General features: G+C 38.2%; 1 long non-coding RNA gene across 1 annotated transcript; it reads left to right on the top strand.

Moving 5' to 3' along the window:
• Positions 1-3,479: 3,479 nt before the first annotated feature.
• On the top strand, positions 3,480-5,434 carry LOC118350516 (uncharacterized). Its single transcript, XR_004804461.2, has 3 exons — positions 3,480-3,524; positions 3,693-3,753; positions 5,221-5,434. It is a non-coding gene; the product is annotated as an uncharacterized LOC118350516 (long non-coding RNA).
• Positions 5,435-8,173: the final 2,739 nt, after the last annotated feature.

Consider the following 8,173-nt stretch of genomic DNA (forward strand, 5'->3'; position numbering starts at 1 on the left):
CAAAGATATTTTTTTCCTCTAGCTGATTAGGTAATTAAAAAGAAATAATATATATAAATATATATATATAAATATATATATATTTATATATATACACCACTTTCCATTATATATATATATATAATATCACTTTCCATATATATAATATATCACTTTTCATTATATAATGGAAAGTGATTAATACCAAACACTAATCTCTACTAAACCATTACACTCTTGTTTAGTGACACATAAATAACAAAATAAGCTTTTGATTTAGGATGCGGGAACATCATATTGGCAAGCGTGTTCAACACAACTATAAATATTTTGCTTCAGCTTAATGTTATCTTTCCTTCAGTGGACATTGTCCATTTCACTAGATAAGTGACAAAAGGAGAAGTAAACAACTTATTTATTCACTCATTCACTTACCAAATGTTTGCACAGTATACTGAGGGACAAGTAAACAGACAGTTATAATAAATCGTGGTAAGTTATTTAGAAGATTAGCAAATCAGAAAGGCACCTGCACCATGCTTAGACTGTTAAAAGATTTCCTGAAATAAGTGGCACAAAGTGGATTCATTGAGAAGGGGTAGAAGAAAGAAAGGGAAAGAACCGATCTGATGGCACATCACCCTCAGGTCTATTGCAGGGTTTCAAACATTCAAGATCAGATTTGTATTGTATAATTGTCATTTGGTTTGAGAATAGGAAAGGCATTGGGTGATGCTACTAGAAATCAAGAAGGAGAAATTGGGATGGGCCAGGAGGTTCTTTAGGAGTTCATGGAAAAGACGGTCGCCCCCTGGAGCAGGACCACGTCTGTGAAAGTGAGGAATTGGACATGAAAGATATTTTGAAGTTAGAGCTACTAGACTTGGCACTTGACTAAGTGGGGGCACTGAGGAAGTGAAGGGAGTCTCCAAAATCATGTTCTGGTTTCTGGCTTGAGAACATGGGTTACAATCCTGTTGTTTGGTTGAGATAGGGAATGTCAGAGGACCAACCGAATACAGTCATTACATAAGACCTCCTCCCTTCCCTTCCCTTCCCTTCCCTTCCCTTCCCTTCCCTTCCCGCCCCTCCCCTCCCTTCCCCTCCCCTCCCCCTCCCTTCCCTTCTCCTTTCCTCCCTTCCCTTCACTTCTCTCCTTTAATTCCCACTCTCTCCCTCTCTCCATCTCTCCCCCAACTTTGAAGACCTTGAACGTTTAGTTTAAAATTTCCTATCCCTTGAAGTCACTGTCTTCTATGAAGCCCAAAATTATTTTGACAAAGAAAAGTCACTTTAACTCCTATACTTAGAACTAATCTGTGGGTAAAAATAACAACAGCCTATCACCTTGCCAAGTTGTTTCAAATATCTTTAAAAGCTTAATCGAAGGAGACAGAACACTGATGTACTTAAGGAAAATTGCCAAGAGTATTTCTTGACCTTATTTAAGGGTTAGAGATGGAGCTAGGCAAATTATCGCATGCAAAATAAAATAAACGTAACCAAGGAAGATGTATCCAAGGGAAATTATATGCTGTCATGTAAATATAATTTTTATCAATTTTACCTTGAGTGCTTAGAGTTTAAAAAGGAGTTTTTACATCTTGTGTTGGGACTCTGCAAAGGAGAGAAATCCCACTTAAAACATTGTCGACAATGAAAACAACTGAATTCATTTTCTTTGTTACCCGAGAAAACAGAGTTAAATCTCATCCACTCAGGGACTCAAATGCTGTTATTGGGTCTTCTCATGTCCCCATCTGTCTCACATCTCGGCTCCGGTTCTTATTGAGTATTGGCTCCTTCTCTGCTACTGCAGATGGCCTTCTCCAGGAGGGGACAAGCGGGTGATGGTGGTGGTTAACATTACTTCAGCTAGTGTCCACAGAGCCACGAGAGAGTGCTTTTCTTCCAGTGATCATATGTAAAACTCCAGAAGATTCTAGTTGGTCTGGCTTGGGTCATGGTTGCAACACTTATTTGACAACTGAGGCCAAGAGTGTGGGAAACTGTGGCAGCCCACCAGCATTGCCTGGTAGTTCTGTTAAGCAGTTCTCCAAAAGAAATGAGCACAGGGTGACTGCTGTTATCCAAGAAACGGGATGCAGAATGGTGGACAGACTAACACAGCACAGGCCCATTACATTTCTAGTGAATGCATTTGCAAATTTGTTCCAATTTTAACTGTAAATTACCAGACCACTTAATCATGTCAATGACAAACCATTGGCATAACTAGACAACTAGAGGAAATCGGCTAGTAAAAAGTTATTTAAATTATTGCACATTATTGAAGAAAATGTTTCAGAAAAACCTTCATGACCTCAGGCTGTGCTTATAAGCTGAGCAAGAGTCATAATAATTGTTGTTGTTTAAGGGTTTGCCGTTGACATTTTTCTTTTCTTTTTTTCTTTTCTTTTCTTTCTTTTCTTTTCTTTCTTTTTTTCTTTTCTTTTCTTTTCTTTTCTTTTCTTTTCTTTTCTTTTCTTTTCTTTTCTTCTTTTCTTTTCTTTTTTCTTTTCTTTTTCTTTTCATTTCTGTCTTCTTTTGTTAGGAAGCAACTTGATGCTTTAGCTTTAGCTGGACAGATTTTGCTGCCTGTTATCATAGCCTGCAACTGAGTAATCTCCTTACTCTGCTATTTCTCTGCTCATGTGACCTACAGACATCTTTTCATAACACTTGCTTCAAGAGTGACTATTATCTATTCTCTCACATTCAGCCAGGACTCGATTGCTGTATCTACTGGTTCTGGGAAGAAAAAAAAAATGTTCTTCCTTCCTGGGACCTGAAGTTTTCAATTTGTGTATTAATACCAAAACAAAGATACTAGAAGAACTTAAGGAAGGATATGTCATTTGTATTGTTGCTGTTACTTTTATTTTTTCTTGTGTCAGGTCTCAACAATCCTGGCATTTATAATAGGCATTTATGTGCCAACAAACACGAAAATGAATTGTGCATTATTTATCTTAAATTTCTCTCAAAATAGTAAGGAAACATTTTGTTTTTCTCAATCATTTTCCTGCCACACTCACCCGAGGAATTTTTATTTTCGTACTTGAGGATTCTGTTGATTTCAGAGTAAATCCTTTTAAACAGATATCAAATTTGTTGGTCCACCTTTCACCCACACCAACAAAGCTTGAGAGCTAGGACGATTCTGAGTGCTCTTCGACAGTAAAAGCTGGGCTATTTTGGAGAAACAATGTCATTGTTAATGCAAAGCTAACTTGGCTACTTGGATGCGCATGCTGGCTTCTGCTTTCTTATTAAGGCTCCACGTTTGTTTCAAGAAAGAAATGAGGCTAACAGGTCATTAAAACCAAATGTTCACATTCTGAGATTCATGGTTCTATTTATAGCTAGACCATCTCTTATTGGATTATTCTGACTTTTCTTAAACCTATTACTTGACAAATGGCTCCTGTGCTTGTCCAATTTGCTAGGCTACTGCACATCGCCTTGACAACTCAAGGGAAGACTCTTTCATCACTATGGAAACAAGTCAATATAAACATCTTCACATTTTATTTATAGACTAGGTAATGTAAAGGGCATCTTGCACACTTGATATGATCTGAAATGAAATATGGTAGTCGCCTCTCGTTTTTAATTAATAGGATTAGTGGTTGACAGTGACATACAGCATTTTCTCATGGTGAGGGAGGTAAAATTGCAATTGTCACCTTACCTGTTACTTTAATTTACAGGTTTTCTTCATCATTCAAGGTTAACATCTAGACCTATGGCAGAAACACCTAACATATGATGGTAACGTGGAAAAGGAACTTATGGGCACTTTCAAGAGAGGTGCCAAATCTCTAAACTACCCACAAACTTCCATAACGATCTTCCATGAGTAATATTTTCTAAATTGGAATAGGGAGTGAGTAATTCACCCACTTCCAGATTTCACTGTGTAACAGAAAGAACGCTGGACACTAATCAGTTAAAAGATGTTGGGAAAGCCAATCATTTTATTTTAGCTTTTCCATCTATAAAATGGGTATAATAATATTTACCTACTGGATCACTGGGAGAATTACAAGTAGCCCAGTGTCTCCTTATAATAGAAGATCAACAAATGAGAGGTTTATCATCATTATGTGTGAATTTTTAAATGCCTAAATAATTACCAATCCTCTTTACTTATGCAGCTCTCATTTGCCATATTGATAATTTTTTTAGCCATCTCATTAAGTTTACTGATTTGGGAGAGATAGAAGGGAAATGTGTCCATATTCCACTTCTCATTTTAAAAATTTCAAATGTAAAGTCAAATAAGATCCAATTAATAAAAGAACAAATAATATCTTTTGAACAATCATTTGTTACTTATTTGTATGCTGGTTTTAAATTACAGAATCTAGCATATAATTTTCCCACTCCTAGTAAGGAAGGCTCACTTCCGTTTGTTTCTGAAAAATAATATTCATCACAATTGTCATGTCAATTTGTGCCCTGTGAGTTTGGGACTTAGCTTTCTGGTGTGTGTGTGTGTGTGTTCTTAAATGTGGCATCAATAGCTCCTGCAGTTGAACTAGTTTTGAATAAAAGGTCTCTTTCTCTTTTAACATAAAGGAGACCAAAAACAGCATCTCTTGACTATCAGAAGCATATACTAAGCTATACTATTATTGTAGGAAGTTTGATGGTAGCCATTCCACAAAGCCAATTTCTAGCTTAGTTTTCACCTTAAATGAAAAGTTTCCCTCGGTTTTAATTTAGTTTTAAAGTTTTTTTTTGTTATAAGTTGAGTTCCTAAGTTTATGTACCTTTGGATACAGAAGTACACTTTTCTTGTTCTTCTTATGTTTTCCCAGAATAAATATTTCTATAGTATTCTAATGGTAAATGTGACAATACATACATTTATACATACATGCTTAAGTCTTTGTCCTTTGTTTTTAGAAATATGCTTATCCAACAGCCAAATTACAAAAAAAAAAAAAAAAAGCAAAAAATCCTGCTACCCAATAGAAGTGGGTTTTTTTAAAGAAGCATTTCTTTTTATGTTCTTCTGTTCTATTTTATTTAGTAAGATTAAAAATTAAATAATTGCAAATTGGGGAATGTCTCCACTAACACGTAAAGAATGTAAACTCTGTCTCAGGACAAAAATTGTGGGGAGGGAAGCCTGATGTCATTTGGTGAGCCCTTAAGGTTTTTGCGGGTTCCATTTCTATGCATTTGTATGGAATTATTCATCAAGTAACAGTTTCTCCTTAATTCCCCCAGCATACAAAAAGAAGAATTAAGCTTAGAAAATGCAGATGTGGGACATCTGGCTGGCTCAATTGGAAGAACATGGGACTCTTGATCTCGGGGACTCGTGACTGGTTGTGAAAGGTCATGAATTTGAACCCCACACTGGGTGTAAAGATAACGAAAAAAATAAGTAAATACATTTTAAAAATACAAATGCAAAGGGATTATTTCCTTTCTGCCTCATCTTGGTGCAAAGTGCTAAAAAGCAAAGTTTGATTTCCTAGAATTCAACTGTTTTTTTTTTTTTTTGAATTCAACTGTTTTAACAAAAGAATTTAGTTAAAAATAAATGGAAGAAAAAGTATCATGTTACGAATAAAGAAAACCAGAAAGTCTGCCAGAAATATTCACCTTTCTACATTTACCTTTTTCTACTAAGGAAATGCACATCAAATTGAGAAACACTGACACATGCGGTTGAGTAGCAGGCAATGCAAGCGGCCTGAAGCAAAACTAACACATACACACACACACACACACACAATCGGTCATATTGCTATTTCATTAATACTACCTACAGTCTCAGACTTGTACTCACATTCAACAAATTCTTGTGGATAGATGCATCACACAGAATGGCCTTGTGTGTCTTCCAGTAAAGCTTATTTGCAAATTATTTCAACAAGCAGACTTTTTAGCCATGTGAACAGCAGAGCATTAAGAATTTATTCTAAAGTTAAGACAACAAGTCCTAGTCTGGTTTTGAGAACTTAGCTAGCTTACATATTGTGGTGGATTCTGCTACTTGTCCACAGTTCTCCTTCCTCCTCTGCCCTTCGTAGGGTTCCCCATGCACACAGCGTATTTCTTTCCTCCACCAGCTTTCGGCTTGTCTTACAACTCACTCCAACAAATGGAAGTTGAAAAATTGATGCTGTGCTTTCTAAGCATGGCCCTGTAAGGCAGTGTGTTCTGCTCCCTTTTCTCCCACTTTTGACATGACATCATCACGTCATTGGTGGGGGGCGACTCTTTCATGAAGTCCTAGAATGAAAAGGCACATGGAGCCCCCCTTGTACCCAACCCACAGCCGACAGCAGACTCACTGCAGCCGATCCCCAGATGTATGAATGGGAAATAAATGTTTGTTATTTTAAGCCTGAAAGTTTGGGCTTGTTATATGCAAACATAACAGGAAGAGATTACTAATACAGGACTCCATGAATTAAAATCAGAATAGAATTTCAATGGAGATGCCATTATCGAGTATATATGTAGTTCACCCAGGAGTGGGAATAAGACCTCAGCAGCAAGATCAGAGCACTGAGGGTAGTGGAGCTCCTGCCAAAGGGGCAATTACAGGTGCTGGCTGTCACCCTTGCAAGGGCCAGCCTACAGCATGAGACTGGAGGGCCTACACTCAAAAGGCCTAGGGCCTTGAACAGATTATTAGGACCAGAGTTCTATCAGGGCATAAGAAACAAGGAAGCAGAGACTACGAGTGGAGTGGAAGACTATAGGAAACTTAGCAGCAAGACTAATGGTTTGATGAGGGCCTACGTGGTTGAGCTGTTTCTCCTTTAAATTTCTCCTTTTCTGGTGAAGCTTGGTCAGCGATCCCAGCTACTAGAATAGGGTGGATCAGGACACAAGGCAGGGCCTGACAGCAGAAGCCAGGGGCTCTTCAACATAAGTTAGCCTTAAATAAGCTGACAAAATCCAAAAGGATCGTTTCAAGATGGGGCTCAAGAGAGCTGTAAACCTACAGGACCAGTGAGAAACCCAATAGGAACTTAAGGTGAAATGAATATGCTCTCAGCTTCTCAAGACAGGATAAGATAGGACGGGGTCTCTCCACTGTGTTTCAGAATTGCTGTATTGGGATGCGCTCACCAAACAGAAACTTTCCTTAAGGAACTATCTTGAAAATTCACTTTCCTTCCACAAAGATGACATTTGGATTTAAGGACTTTCAGGCGGGACTGCACTTTCTCCAGTGGCAGCGTGACTCCTCTCCTGGGATGGACAGGCCATTCTCTCCCTCCTGGATTGTGTCAATTCTTTTCCCATCCCTGTACCATAAGCTTGAGAGCCTTCAGATTCTTTTTGACCCAAGCCTTCTTACTTTCCAAAACCATTCCTTTTTTTTTTTTTTTAAGATTGTATTTATTTATTTGACAGAGATAGAGGGAGAGAGAGCAGGGAAAGCAGCAGAGGGAGCAGCAGAGGGAGAGGGAGAAGCAGACTCCGCACGGAGCAGGGAGCCCATGCTGGCTCCATCCCAGGACCCTGGGGTCATGACCTGAGTTGAAGTCAGACACTCACCGGACTGAGCCACCAAACCCATTTCAAACCTCTTTCTGCTGCAACAAAATCAGTCTTACTCAGTATGAATAACCCTTAGCTAGCTTCCCATCTTCCTTTTCATCTTTCTTCTCATGCTACCCCTGTGGTCTGGGCCCATCCTTACTCTATTTGAGCATCTGTTTCTCTGCTAATATGTGTATCACTTGAAATTTTAAATGAGATGTTAAAAAAAGAAATATTCTGAGACAATACCAATGTGTTTTCATTTTGCTTATTCTTGGAAAACAATGTGTATGCTTGCTTCTGCGCTCTTCCCATCGCCTGCGTCTTCTACACTTTCCTTTTCCTGTGTAGGTCTTAGGCTTACTTCAAAACGTAGCCTGATCAAAAAAACAAAAACAAAAACAAAACGAAACCCAAAACATAGCCTGAGTTCCATGTCAGCTGATCATTTCTTTCACACCATCCCAATTTGTGGTGAGCTATTCCTTCTGTTGCACCATGCATGTCATTCAGCGTGGCTGCCCTGTATTGCTGCTTATTTTTTAAATGTATATTTTGTGCTTCAAATCAGATGCAAAGCTTTGCAAGGACATAGACAGTAAATCGTAAATTTTTGTGCACTAATTGCCTAGTGCAGAGATTTGTGTATTGAAGACGATCGATGAATAGTAGA

Source organism: Canis lupus, chromosome 12 (assembly GCF_003254725.2).
Source record: "Canis lupus dingo isolate Sandy chromosome 12, ASM325472v2, whole genome shotgun sequence".
In the NCBI taxonomy this organism is placed as follows: domain Eukaryota; kingdom Metazoa; phylum Chordata; class Mammalia; order Carnivora; family Canidae; genus Canis; species Canis lupus.